The sequence below is a fragment of the Lichenostomus cassidix genome, chromosome 1Aa (genome assembly GCF_008360975.1).
Source record: "Lichenostomus cassidix isolate B80296 chromosome 1Aa, HeHo_3.0, whole genome shotgun sequence".
Taxonomy (NCBI): Eukaryota; Metazoa; Chordata; class Aves; order Passeriformes; family Meliphagidae; genus Lichenostomus; species Lichenostomus cassidix.
The window spans coordinates 33948229-33962752 of NC_139480.1; the positions used below are offsets into that span (position 1 = coordinate 33948229).

At 35.5% G+C, this 14524-nt stretch overlaps 1 protein-coding gene across 2 annotated transcripts in view; it reads left to right on the plus strand.

Annotated features, from left to right (window-relative positions):
• FRS2 (fibroblast growth factor receptor substrate 2) overlaps window positions 1–14524 on the plus strand; it is a 49581-nt gene that overhangs the window by 13239 nt on the left and 21818 nt on the right. The gene's annotated exons all lie outside the window — the stretch shown is intronic.

The following is a 14524-nucleotide window of genomic DNA, read 5'->3' on the forward strand; positions in this document are numbered from 1 at the left end:
GGTTACAGAATTTAACAGCAGCCCTCCTTGCATCATACTACAGGCTTTTAGTTGCTGGCACAGCAGGAGAAAAGTATGAATAGAATCTTGCTATGGTTCTATCATATATTATTTAAAACTTTTCTAACTGCTTATTTTCCCTTCTGTACTACACTTGGCTTCCCTCTCACTTGAGTTGTTACAGACATATATAGGGTGACTGAAATAATGTCAATTAAAAATCCTCCTTGTTAAACAGTATTGACTTCCAAATAAACCCAACAGTTTGCTCCTGCTTAGGGGGTAATGTGCAGAAATTGATCTGTATATTCAGTCAACATAAATGGGTTGGAATTTAGGAAGGAGTGTAGGGATGTTAGTTTACTAATATTTATAGTGTTCAGAGTTAAATAATTTACTTGGAGTTGTACCACAGTATCACAGCACATATGTTTACAAACACACAGTAAACTTATTTTAATGCTCAGCTATTAGAGAGAATGCATCCAATTCAGATGTAGAACTGGACCTGTGTAAAGTTGCAGTGTTTCACATAGGTGAGCAGCCTAAAGGTTGGTGGGTTAAAACAGAAGTTGTAGGAGCTGGGCAGGATAAGGTAAGGCAGTGAAGGAGCACAAGGAATTGTATGGGAACTGATAAGGAAAGGGGACTTGGAATCAGTTAGGAAGAATCTTGATTTTGGGAATATTTTGAATTCTGTGTGCTTGACAATTTATCCTAATGTTGCCTATTACATATAGAATTTGAATTATGGTGTTTTACTGTCTCAACATTAGCTAATTATCCTGTTTCTTAGTTCTAAATTGCTTTCAAAATACCTACAATATTTTTAGGCAGGGATAAGTGGCTTCTGTGCTTTTGGGTGTCTTCTGGTATATACAAAGGGGTTGCAGTAAGTGGATAGTCTGTCTGAGATTAAAGTGCACTGTAAATAGCAAAATTATTTCATGCTGCTTCTGTAATTGCATCTAAACTTTCTTCAGTTCCTTTCTGTTTCTGTTCTAGAAAATAATGTAACTTTTGCAGATTTTATTGTTGGATTGCAGTTTCTGTAATATACTCTTGTTGACTGATTTTGTTATTTCTTGATGGCAGTATGTTGTTTTGACACAAACTGGTGTTTTGTTTGCTTGTACAGTGTTAGACACACCATTCATTTGCTTTTGAATTTTTATATTAACTGGAAAGTACAGAGAGAAAGAATGGGAGTCATGGTTTATCTTGGATATCCAAACTTGCTGTGGGATATTACTGCCAAAGGCTATTACTCTTAGTGATTATTATGTTTATGAAGTTGTATTTTCTCAAACCACAGTTCTTGTAAAAGGATAATTAAGTTAAAGCTTGGGCTATTCTTTGCAGATTCTTTGCCAGTTCCAAAATATTTTCAGACAATATGCAGTTATCATTTCAAAGATATCCTTTTAACTTGAAAGTTAAAAGCTAAGTAGTGTAGTAAGTTTTTAAAACGGTATTTAGTAAACTAGGACAGTAGTAAGTATAAGGTGAAAGCAAGTCATTTATCTTGCACTGTCATTAGAAATCAGATGTTAAATGTGCTATTTCATGTGAAGGTTTAAAGTTTATGTCTGTGCTCTGAATTAATTTTTCTCCTATTTACCTTTTGCAGATGGGAGGGCAAAAATATTTCCATTTGTAGCTGTGCTTGCTGAATACTTAAGTGATCAGATTTAGCAAATGACAAACTTCCAAAAGTTTTATGCTCCGTGTTTCTGTAAAGTATAATTTAAAACTGGGTTGGACAATGTTTGAGCTGGAGTGTGTAAGGATGCTTGATATCCATAGCTGACTTTTTGAAAAATGATGGGAATGACTTCCATCAGTCAACTGAAACAGCTTAACTGTCAGGAACTGAATCTTAAATTGTACACTTAAGTGAAATTTTGTGTTCTTATTTTAAAGAAAATGCAATACTAGGTGCACTTCTGTAAGAAAACAAAATCTATACTGGCTAAATTGTCACTACTCCTATTCCTAAATATTTAGGGATTTTTGAAGCTGGTTTTTTGCAGGATTTTTGACACTTATACTGCAGTGTAAATGGAAGTTTGAAATAGAACTGTTAAAAGTTGTAAAATGACAAAAAGCTGCCTGTATAAATCTAGATTTAATAAGTCTTATCAATACAATTTTTGATGTTGCAACTGAAGTACTGTACTTTGTATGTTTAAAATGTTTCCCTCCTTTTAAACAGATTCACACTTTGCACATAACTTCACCTTTATATGAACTTAGCTTTGCATAAAGTATGTTAAAAGAAAGCACTTTCAGAGGCTGCAGACTGGATTCTTTTCCCTAGATTTTCTATGGGGTTCCGTAGAAAGGTACACAGGTTAATTTATTTTAGCAAATTCCTGTAGTATCATCTTAGATTATATTGAAGGTTTATTTTCACGACGAATTTGAAATCATCGAAGTGTGACTTGCTGCAAAAAAAGAAGGGTCTGATTTCTCCTTAAGCATTGTGGTCCAGCCTTCCTTTTGTTGGCACTGGTCATAGTGTGGTCATTTGATCTGCAAAACCAGTGCAGTAGTTGAGATTGATGCTTGTCTGGCTTATTGGAACATGGCCAGAGCAGGAAAGATCATGTCTTTTAGCTGCTGTCACCTTTAGATCAGCTAAGGCGAACACAAAATAGCATTCTGAAAAAGAAAAGCAGTTAATTTAAAATATCCCACCACACAATGACTCTTAATTTACCAAAGGAAAGCTTCACAGTACTTGATAAACATACAACTATTTTTTATGCATGTGAGGAAACAATACATCCTTGTTATAAACTGACTTTGTATTATCTCAGAAACACAGGCTTGGTTTTGAAAGAGATGGGTTTTTGTTACCTCTTGTCTGTTATCATGTCAGTTCTATAGACATAATTGCAGTAGAGAAAATTTCAAATTTTAAAACTAATTATTTTGCCATTTTTGGGCTTCAGTGTCAACGTATGAAGAAGAGCAAGTGGAGTAGGACATAGGTATGTAAATATTAGTATTGAGTCATTTGGAATTCCCTGTGATTTCACAACAGCAGTAAGAAATTACTTCTGGGTTTTTTTTTCAGGCAAGCAAGCAGAGGTTGGCACTGTAAAAATATATGGAGTAGCCCAATATTTAATCTTTAGTTAGCATTACACAACTGTTTTGATTACCAATATTCCCTGTTTTGGCCTGGTGGTTGGGTTTTTTTTTTTTTAAGTTGTACAGTCATCCTGAATTACTCCTTTATGTAACTAAAATCAAACACTGTGGTTAAAGTACACAGGTACTTCTTATAATGAAAATTATGTTGAGTAGAATGCAACTGAATTTCTTCTGTATATGGGATTTTTTTACATCCTTCTTCCTACCTCCCATTCATTCGTGTATCATTTGTACTTAAATATGGTTTCTGGGACACATTTTATGTAATGTGTTTGTTTTAAATTGTGAAAGAGACTATTTAAAAGAAACTCAAAAATTTTAAAAGTGTAGCTTTAATCTTGAGTATAAGGTCAAAAGAACTTTCACAATTTCAACTGTTTTGAAAGCTGTCTGGCTGTAATGGTCAAATCTTTGACATAAAACATGGCCCTTATTAACATGACCTTATAAGAGTAGAAAAGGCACCCATTTTCTTTTAACCTTAGTATTTCCTTTTCAGGTTAAATACTTGTTGCTGCCTATGAAATAACTGAACTTTTGGCTAAATTCTGCCTAGATTAGTGTTGTCCTTGGATGTGCAGAATATATTAAAATGCAAAATTGGATTTCTCCTCACTTTTAAATTCAGAATGATTGAAAGATTACTACAAGAAACTTGAATTTTTAATGTTAACTTGCAGCTTTACTGACTGTGAATGGTGCTATTAGACACAGCTGTTCACTTCTTTTCTCTGTTCCCCCCAGAAACATCCTATCTGTCCCTGTTGCATAAGGACACCAGAAACCCTAAGTTTCTGGGGTTGCAGTGAATCAGTAGGAACCTTGTGGTGTTAATTAGGTATTATTAACAACATCTGGCTTTGCTATTCATGCTCCTCTCTTTTTCTGGATAGTCTAAATAAGCCAGGCCACTTCGGTATTTTGAATTTGAAAACATCAGTTTCTGGTAATTGAAGATGTGGCTTTTAAGGAATGACTTGGACAATATTTTAAGAAATACATTTAAGGGAATTTAAGAAATACATTTAAGGGAATTTTAAGAAATACATTTAAATTTTAACGGCATCCATTAAGGGTTTATATTGTGTATATATTTTTATGGGAAAATGCATGGAGTATGATATACATGGCTGTGCTATTGTTAATTAGCTTGGTTGTTTTTAGTGGTGGTTTGAGTGGGCTGTCTCTTAATGTGAAATGATAATCTTTCTGTTAGTTCTCACAGATCTGGTACAACTTTTTGGGTATCCATGTTGATTTTTACAGGTAGGAGTATTTATCTAGCTAGCACAGGCAGCAATAGTAGTGGTGAGATGGAGGCACAGGGTGGCAATTGGTGGGTTAAGGTTTATTGAAAGCTCAAAGAGGCTATTCCTTTTTATGAAGTGAAGACCAACAAGCTATTTTAGAGTTTGTAGAGCAATTGCTGGATTTATGTATGGTCAGACCACATGTAAAATCTGTCCTGCTTAAAATCAGTGACGCTGGGTAAATGGGGGTTTTGGTGTGTAGTAAAGCTTTGGAAAAGAGAAACTACATGCTCAGGAACTCTGCATCTGTATCACCATGCCAGTGAGTACAAATGATCATATCCTTCTGCCAGTTTATTGTGTAGCTTGGGTAAAGATTGAACTTTTACATTAGAGACTGTTAACTGTCTCTAATGAATACACAGAATAATTCTGTGTATTTTTGGGAGTAGGTAATTAATGGATGTTTCAATACAATAATGACCAAAGTTTTTTTAACCAGTCGAGTATACTTGCCGGTGTGTTTCCAAAATATGCCTATATCCAAAATTGCAAGTGTGTTGGACCACTTGGGCAGATTGATCAGATAATTTTTGTGCATTTGGTATAAATAAGTTGGTACGAAAGAGTCAGTTGTTATTTTCAGGGTATTTGCCAGCAGAGGTCTATGTGGAGATGAAATGCTATAGGAACGACAGCAAAAAGTAACTGAGGTAGACAGAAAAGGAACAAACACTATGTTCATTAACCATGCTTTATGAATCAGTTGTCATATAAAATTGTTACCTGAACTGTGTGCTTCTGGAAAACCTCCTCTTAGAGAGTGCAGTGACTTTTTCTCCTTTAGTCAATAGGTGAAAGTCATTATAAAAGATACTAGATCAAAGTACCAGTTATGTTAATGAAATATTAAAGTTTACACTTCAGATTTGGTAGCTTTGCTACGTAGCAAACACTGTGATTTTTCTATCCAGACATCCATATACTTTCTAAGTATTGGTGTTCATTGGTGTTATTTCCATGGTTCAATTTTCTGAGATCCTCAGTAATCACTTCTGTAATTTATGTCAGTCTAGTATGTAACATGGTGATATGCTAGAGTGTAGCTCTTGCCAGGAATGTATTTCAGCATGAAGTTCAAATGTAGTTTTTATTCTGACACTTTTATTCTGACACTATTTAGCATTTGAAAATCACTAAATACTGGAGAAAGGGATTTTTTCTTTTGTTTGATTGGATCTTTTAATGCCAGTGTTTATTCTTTCAGTTGCTTAAAACTGGCATGGGTGAACCTATCTTGACTCCTTTGTGTTCTGATAAGATACTACATCTCACCCATTTATTACAAGCAGTTAACTTTCTACCTAATTATGTATTCCAGAAAGTTTTTTGACCTTGATCTTGGAGCTCTTCAAGACATCAAAGCTCCACCAGTTTTCTTGTCATCTTATTGCAGACAATAATTACTATGTATTTATTCTGTGTTTAATTATTTGGTAATTTTCATAATTAATGGTTTTTAAAGGCTTTTTTCATTCTCAAACATTCTATCAAGTTATCTCATCTTGAAATGTAAACTTCTTTTTTTCCATATAGCCAATAATTTTTGTGTGTAAATATTTATTAACTGTAACTTCAAATCCTAGAACTTGCTTAGTATAAAACAGCTCAGAAATCTGGTAATATCCCATGTCTCTCATACACAAGAGAGCACCTCAGAAATAACCATATTTCTTCACACGATAAAATACATGGATCTCAGGTGGGAGGGTGTTCAGCAGAAATTATTTTTAAATTACTGTATTTTGTTATGATAACTAGTAAAAGACAGTCCTCTCAGTGGACAGTGGTAGTTCAGGTAGCTGGTTTAGATTTTTGTAGGTCGTTACTTGGACTTCCCTAAGTAGTTGAAATGTGTTGTGGAGAGTGAGAAGATCCTGTAAGTACTTTACAGGGGTTTGAATATTAACAATGGTAATAAGCAATTCCTCTTATTTCAAAAAAAGCTGATAAAATATATAGTTCACTGCAGAAATGCTAATAAGCTGGAGCAGAGAAAAATAACAAGGGGAATCAGTACTTTATATATGTTACTGCTTTGAGGTTTCACCTGGAGAGTAAATATAGAAGGGCCTTAGTAAGTCAATTATCTGTTGGGTTTGGTTTTTAACTTGCATTCCTCTGTAGTTGAAGTCTAGTTTAAGATGTTGAGTAATGTATAAATACTAAATTTAAAATACAAATCTAGTTCTTAGAATTGAGTGAATTAGAGTAGATTTTTGTTTTCTTTCCACTCTTTTCTAAGTAAGTGCCAGCAAGCTTTATGGGCTTGTTATTTAAGTGGGATTTGTGCCAAATCATATTACATTTCATGTTTTTAAACAAGTGGTACTGGTTTTCTAGAGACTGCAGAGTTTTTACCCACAAAGGGCTGTACTTTTAGCATCTGTGAAGGACTAGGTTTTGTGTCCTTTTTGGGCAGACTTCTAATACTCTGAAGCAGCAAATTGGCTGATTGAACTACATAACTAAACTTATCTATCCTCTTCTAGAAAATTGTTGTATTGGAGTGGTATCCCTTTTGCTTGTTGTAACAGCTTTAAAATTAAGCTCCAAGTCCCATGGATGGGTCAGAATCGTAACTTTCTTCTAATTATTCTGTTAAAAAGAACCTGCCTAAATCTGAATTCTTCTTTGTTCTGTCCTTTCTTTCAGGTTTTCTGTGACTTTTCATTGACAGTAAGATGTGACTGATTGCTTAACTGGAACACGGAATAGAGTAACGACAAAGATGTATCTGTAGGCATGGTTTCAAAGAGCGTTTCTCTTTGTGGTGCTTTCAGTGTAAACAGTGCCTGTGCCTTACTTGTGTTTGAGTGTTCATGTGGTGAACCTGATCAGGAAGCTGGTCCAGGTTAAAAAATAGCTGAGCAAAGAAAATAATGATTATTTTTAACCCGGAACACTTATGATTTATGAGCGATCTGCTGATGTTTGGAAGTGATGGGTAACTGTAAAAACATTTCTAGAAAGGAAAACCTGAGATAGCTGAAATTCAGGTGGGTATGGGGTTTTATCATTATTTTTTGCTTGTATTTTATTTCTCAATAGCAATAAATGGTATTTTACATACATTTAGGTAGAGATTTATTAGCTGGAGGAGGAACATAAGTCAGTTTATCCCCTTGGAATTCTCCATTGCCTCCTGCAAAGAGCTGCTTGAACAGCAGGGGAGAGTAGGAGGGATGGGAAGATGAAATGAACCTTGAGCTTGTGGGCTTCAGCTTGACAATTGCTGCTTTAGGAGATGGTGGCTGACTCATGACTAGGGACTCTTCATAAAGGAGACAACTTATCTGCTTTAGCCAATAATATTTCAGAATTGGCAACTCACATGCAGGGTTTTCAGAGCATCAGTACTCCATTTGTTTTGGTTTCTTGTTTGCAAGGCTTTTATGAAGTTTAATAATAAAGATTTTAAAAGGAGAGCTACTGTTTGGACATTATAAGCTAATGTGCTCTGCCAAATGATACTACTTCACTATCCATTAAACGGCACAGCAGGCACAGAGTAATGAGAGTGTGATCTGTTGAGTAGTTATTTGTGAAAGAGAGGATCATACAAATATGAAGAATTAATGTAGAGTACTCTACACATGCTATTCCCCCTGGCTTCAGTGTGTATGTTTTCCACTGTGGAAGTTCATCAGTTACTGTGGAGGGTAAATTTTGGAGACTTTAGTCCCAAATAAAGACAGGACCCTGTTGTGGATTTGATACCATTTTCAAAGAGTGCTATGGGTGCTGCTTTGATGTATTCATGGTTTGTAATGGTAGTAAAGTTTTGGCATCACTATCAGTTTCTAGAATTAATTCTTTATGAGAGTAAATGGGCATTCAGTATAGCCATCAGATGCTAACAAAATGGATGAGCAAGGACAAGCTTATTCATGCTAGCGATAAATCAAATCAGCTTGTTTTCCATATGCAAAAATGTTTGGAGTTTGTGTGGTATTTTAAACTACATCAACCTCTTTTTAATTTAGAAGTTACAGAAGTTGGCAGCATAAAAGATTGAGTCACAAAATAATGCAGAAACATGTATCCAGCATGAGCTCATATGTAGATATTACCACTGAATGCAGCTATAGAGAAACAAAACATCTGTATGGAGACTTTGAGGGCTACAGCATTTCAGGTGGTATTTGATAGTCTGCAGTGCCTGGAATTCCCCATAGCCAGGGAGAAGAGGAGGTGTGTGAGGTTTGTCTGAGGCTGAAACTTAAGGCTACTGTGCCTGCACCAGGAAAGTTCAGGGCGCTTCTTTAGGCCTTTCACTTAGGACATTTTTTTTAAACTGAGTTGTCACTCTTGCTTATTCAGTCTTCATAGGTCTGAGGAATCCAAATCTTGGATATGACTGCTGTGTGGAGAGCATGTAGTGCACACATTCAAGCATCATGGTTGTTGATTAAAAAATGTGTCATGAAAATGAAAATCCTGAAAGGTTATTTTTTATCCCTTAATATCTGCCACTTTTGTGGTAATAGGAGATAATTTCAGTAGAAGAAAGTGGATATTTTCTGTGTAGTTGAATGTACCAGTGCTTCTAAATGTCATGTAACACACAAAGTCATCAGTTTAATCCTAAAAACCTTGCACAGAAATTATTTTCTAAATGATACCTATTCAGACTTGTTAATAGAAGGAATTTTATGGAAGGATTTGTTTAAACAGAAGTGTATATATACTTCTAATGTGTATATATTTTTCTGTTTTCTCTCTGGTGAGGAAAGGTTCACTTTATTGTGAACTTCCTTTCTTCAAAATGGGCATCTTCACTGTACAAACAGTCTTTCAAGCTAAAAATTTGGGACAGTAAAGTGCCTGAAAAATAAGCTTCAGTAATGTCTTGAGAAGAGTTAAATTTTACAAAAAGAAGAAAGTCAGAATTTGTTTTTCCCTTTTCCCGCCATCTCAAATCCTGTTATCCTACGCCATACTCTTCCAGGAAATAGAGTTGGTAATAGAGATTCAAAAAGGTCACCCAGGGAAAAAAAAATTAATTATGTAAATAGTAGCAAGTAATGAGGTCCACAAATGATGGTATTGAGGAATTCTAAATAGTGGCTGGGTTTGCAAGCCATATGTTCATTCTTATGTTGTAAATTCATTATGTTGAAAAGTAAGAGAGCAAATGGTTGGTTACTTAGGCCAACTTAGTAATGAAACCAGTGGTTCTATGATAGTTACTTTACAGTATGAATCAAAGATTTAATTTTATTTTTATCTTTTTAGGAAGAATGGAATAACAAAATTCAGTGCAAGATCCTCTGGTAGGGCAAGGTGATATTTGTTTCTCTGATGTTCAGGTTACCTGTTTCTCTGATGTTCAGGTTACCTCAGGTAAATCTCTGACAGATTTCGTTTGCTTGCTTTCTTGTGTCCACTTGCTCACCAGGCAGCCAGACTTATGCCCAAGTGGTTTAGCCAGGATCCCTTGTGAGTGACACAGGACAAGAAAAAAGCTGTAAAATCTGAATGCTGTCTCTGGGATCCTTATTGATTGGTAATGTCAAAATGATTTTTGCATGATCTTTTATGTGTTTTAACCATCATGACATGTTGTGATATGCTTTTCTCAATCTTCAGCTTGTATGAATCATAGAAGGGGCATTTGTTAATTTTCTGTTTTATTCATTTTTTTCATATGTCTTTAATGTGTCAATAGTCTGTTTTGAGGATGTGCTAACAGGCAAAGGAGCAATATACATAGTAAGATGCAGCCTCAGTGCTGTCCTTGTGTTAGGCTGCAGGCTCTTTGCTGCTGAGTGTACTGATCAGGTCTTACAGCTGGGAGCACTCAGTGGGAGTGATGCTCTTCCTTATCAGGGCAAGCTAAGCTTTAATCTTTTTTCTGATCCTTGTTCTGGTGTGTAGATACTGACACACATATGCATGCACTGACATCCATATTTCCATTGACATATATTCTCCTAATATTACTTTTATTGCTCTTTGAAATACTAAAAGGAGAGTTATACAAAGCAGACAATATGGATTCTATAAAAAGGTGTGTTTATTCTTTGCTAAAAGAAAATGGTGCCTGATGTTAACATTGAACAGAACTTTTCTGATGTGTAAATCATCCACAACAGAATAAAGTTTTGTAGGGCTCTGTATTGAGAGAACGAGGCTGCTACAGACATTTCTGTAGTGTTTCAGCAGTGATCAAGAAGGGCACATTTTATAAGACCCTAAATGGAACTTTTTAAAAACATGGAAATGTAATATAACGAAGTGGACCTTTTAAGTGTGTTAATTGTAAAGGACTTTGAATAAAGATTTTTTTCCTTAAAGAAACTTTGCTTTCCATTGTACAGGCAGATCAAACTAGTTTTTACTAGCGTCCATCTCAAATAGGAAAGTAATTTTTAGGGCATGGATCAACCAGACTAATGTGGAGGGTGGTAAATCACTAACAAAGAAGTACTCAAATCTAAAGAAGATGTTGTTGTTTAATTATGTAAAATTGATTGTAAGAGATTCAGCAATGAAAAGAAAAAAGTAGTTGCTTGAATGCAGAAGTATGGTTATAATTGGGTTTTACTTAAATCTGCTGTGCACAACCTAATAATCAGAATTTTAATGAGTTGGTGTAGCCCAAAGCACAAACAAACATCTACGCAGTCAGGTTACCATGATTTAGCAAATCACCCACATTAAATAAATGTTTTTGTGCTCTTCTTCATTGTGAATACAAAGAAAATAAATTTAACCTAAGCCTGCTTTTTGGCAGTTTAGTGGTGACAAAGGATACTCTTAAGATTGTGGATTTTACTTCAGTGACCAATCTACATAGTTTTTATTTAGGGGTGTAACTAGCTTTTGTTAATCTTTCTGTTTTATGTAATGAATCGGGGACACAGGGTAGCTAGGTTTGAATGATTATTAAGCGTTTCTCCTTAAAATGGAAAGAACAAAACGTACAAGAAGCACGAGGGGATATGTAAACAGAACTAAGAAAACCGTGAGCCTTTCAAAAGTGATGGAAGGAGTTCTGTGCAGAAAATGGAAAAATGGTAAATACAGAAGGCAAGCTATTTCTTAACACAGATTTAATGAGATCTTGGGAGGATGTGGTTGTCAGTTTTCCAAGAAATAAAAACCACATATTAAAGTTTGATGTTCAGGTACGGCTAGACTCTTTGTATCCAAGTGCTAAGAACTTGCTGATAGCGGAACCAATGGATAGATGAAGAAGGATACATACAGGGGGTACATACTGAAATGATATACATACTGTGTTTATTTATTTATTTTTATAAAACACAGTGGCATGCTCTCAGTTTTGATAACTTCTTACTGAATCTGGTTAACATATCAGTAAGAAAAACCTTGTAGGCTTTCCAGAGTTGTTTCTGTTAATGTATTAGAAGATTGTGTGTAAAACATGTCAAAAACATAAAAGCAGAACTTAGCCTTAACCAATGTTTGAATGAACAATGTTTCAAAGATGAAAATATTACAAAATATAAACTTAATGCCATTTACTTAATTACAAGACTTGGCATTTTACTGGCTTTGAAAACTTGGCAAGAGCTGCAGGCCTCAAGTTTTAGGAGGCATTTGTGGTTAAATATTGAAGAACTGACTCACTATTTAAACAATTTCAAGTCAGGCTTCCTTTTCAAGAATTAAGCTAGATTCTCCCTTCTTGCTTTGCCCCATTACTTGGCATAGTTATTGTAGCCTTCCACTTTATTTTCACATCTCTTTGCCTTACTCCTTGATCCTGTATCCAAAAAGCATTTCCATAGCACAGCTCTTAAAACTTCAGTCCCATTTCTGCAAGGTTATTGGTGTGTAAAAATGGTGCTTTCAGTATATGCTATTCCTTAGAGGACATTTTAAAAGAGATTCAGAATTTCCAAGAATAAAATAATTTACTAATGCTTGCTTGTTTAACCTAATGTCATGGTTTGGAGTTTGATGTTCTGATTGTTTCTTTTAAAAGGATGCAGTTGATCTGGCAGACATTCACAGAAAACAATATGGTGGTGTGGATCTGGAGAAATTGTTTTATTAAGAAATTGAAAAACACTTGCATGTGTGTAAGTTGTTTTAAAAATTATACCAAGTAAAACATAAGTGTTGTTTCTCTGGAAGTTTAGAGTAAGAGGATCATTTTTTGGAGGGCAATTAAAGAGTAGAACAAGCAATGATGTCCCACATCCTCAGAAGGATTAATGGGGATGGTGGAGCAAACAGCTTTTGTGCTCTTGTTCAAGATTCATGTTCATTAAAGACCTGGAGTTTTCAAAATGCACTGAGGAGAAAATTTGGAACTCTGTTTCATGCTCTAGGTCTGTGTATGTGTGTGAGTGCTCTAGATCTGTGTATATGTGTGAGTGCGTGTTTACGCTTTACATTGCATTGGGATAGACCAAAGTATGGTGGTACCACACTCAGGATAAGGGAACACAGTTCTTAGAATGTCCTGCTAGAGCAAAGTCAAGAGGTGTAGGATTGGTGCCACATAAATTGGTCTTAAATGTCATGAAGCATTTAGTGTGGGCACAACACTGCTGCCTGCTGTTCTCTCTCTGCTCATCTTAGCTCAGCTGTTTGACCTGGTCTTTAATCTTCACTTCTTCTGTAATTGTGGTGAATAGAAGAGCTTTTCTGTCAGAATGAGCATGTTTTTTTTAAGAATTACTGTTGAACAGTGTCCCTCCAAATGTTTAACGATCTTACCTAAATCTGAGCGTTTTGCTGAAATGATCACTTTTTGGGAGAACTAGAGAGAATTAATAGTAGCATACTATTTGAAATTTTTGCATAATGACTCTTCAAGATCAATGGCTCATTCTGAATTTAAACAAACAACAAGGCTCCAAGTTTGTTTTCCTTATGTTTATTTCATTTTAGTTTTATTAAATGGTATTGGCTATTTTCACATGGCAGTAAAGCAGATAAAATAAAAAGTTTCTGTTCATTTTGAATCCAAATATACAGAAACGTATACAGGAAAACTGGTCGAGTTGTGAGGTTATCTGAGTGTTAAAAAGCAGGAGTAAGGGGAAAAAAAGCCTCTTGTCAGTTTGAGGAGCAGGCAGTTGGCAGCAGCAGAAGGTGCTAGGAAAGGAATGCTGCTGAGAGGGCGAGTTCTGGTGCGATCCTGCATCAGCCTCCTTAAGGCATGTTCAAAGAGGGCACTGCACTCCAACGGCAAGCTGGTGTGCTCAAGCTGCTGTGTGGTTGCAATAATTTTGTTTTCATTGGAGCCAGAAAGCTTTTACAGTTTAGCTTGGGTTTTGTCAGTTTTGTTGTTTTGTTTTTGTTTTTTTCCTTTGGAAAAGGCTAAAGAGAGAAAAGGAGTGTACATTTATTACCGTGTTTTAATCATAAGTCTCACAACAGGCTCATTTAATAAAAATCTTGAGGGAAAACTCCACCTGTTAGCATAAGCAGAGTTATAAACTAGATTCTGCAACTTCACCTCAACCATTCATAGTTTTCCATAATTGCAGCCAGCGGCATCAAACTGTTTCTCAGCATGTTTAGTTTCTTCTTGGATCTCCTTCATTGTAGTTTTTAACTCTGTTATGGTTTGTTGGTACCGCTTTTTTCATCTGCTTTTTTCTTTACTGCTTTTTTCTAAGGTACTTAAGCACCTTCAATATTAATTTTTTTAGTAATCGTTGCCAAGTGGATTGAGGGCAAGGACTATGTCTGACCTTAGTTCAGTTTGCTTTACTATTAAAGTGTCTTCTTCCCAAAATGCATTTGCTTCTTGGGTGTGAATTGTTGTTACTTTGTTGTTTGTCAAACTGTGCAAGGCAAGAGCCTTCCAGGACACCTGAAAGCAGATGAGTAGATTTGAAGGATGGTAGCAGGCGTGGGCAGGCAAGGAGAACATTTTGTGCTGCTTTTGCTGTATTTCTCATGGGTTTCTCCCTGCTCTGAACACTCATACCCCATTAAACCCCTGTGTTTAAATGGGAGAACATTCCAGCTGTGGCGCCTCTTTTGTCTGTTCTGTCTCCAAACATTAAAGTTAGTCTTTGCTGATGTACAGATTTTTTTTTCCCCCTTTGGGTAATTATAAA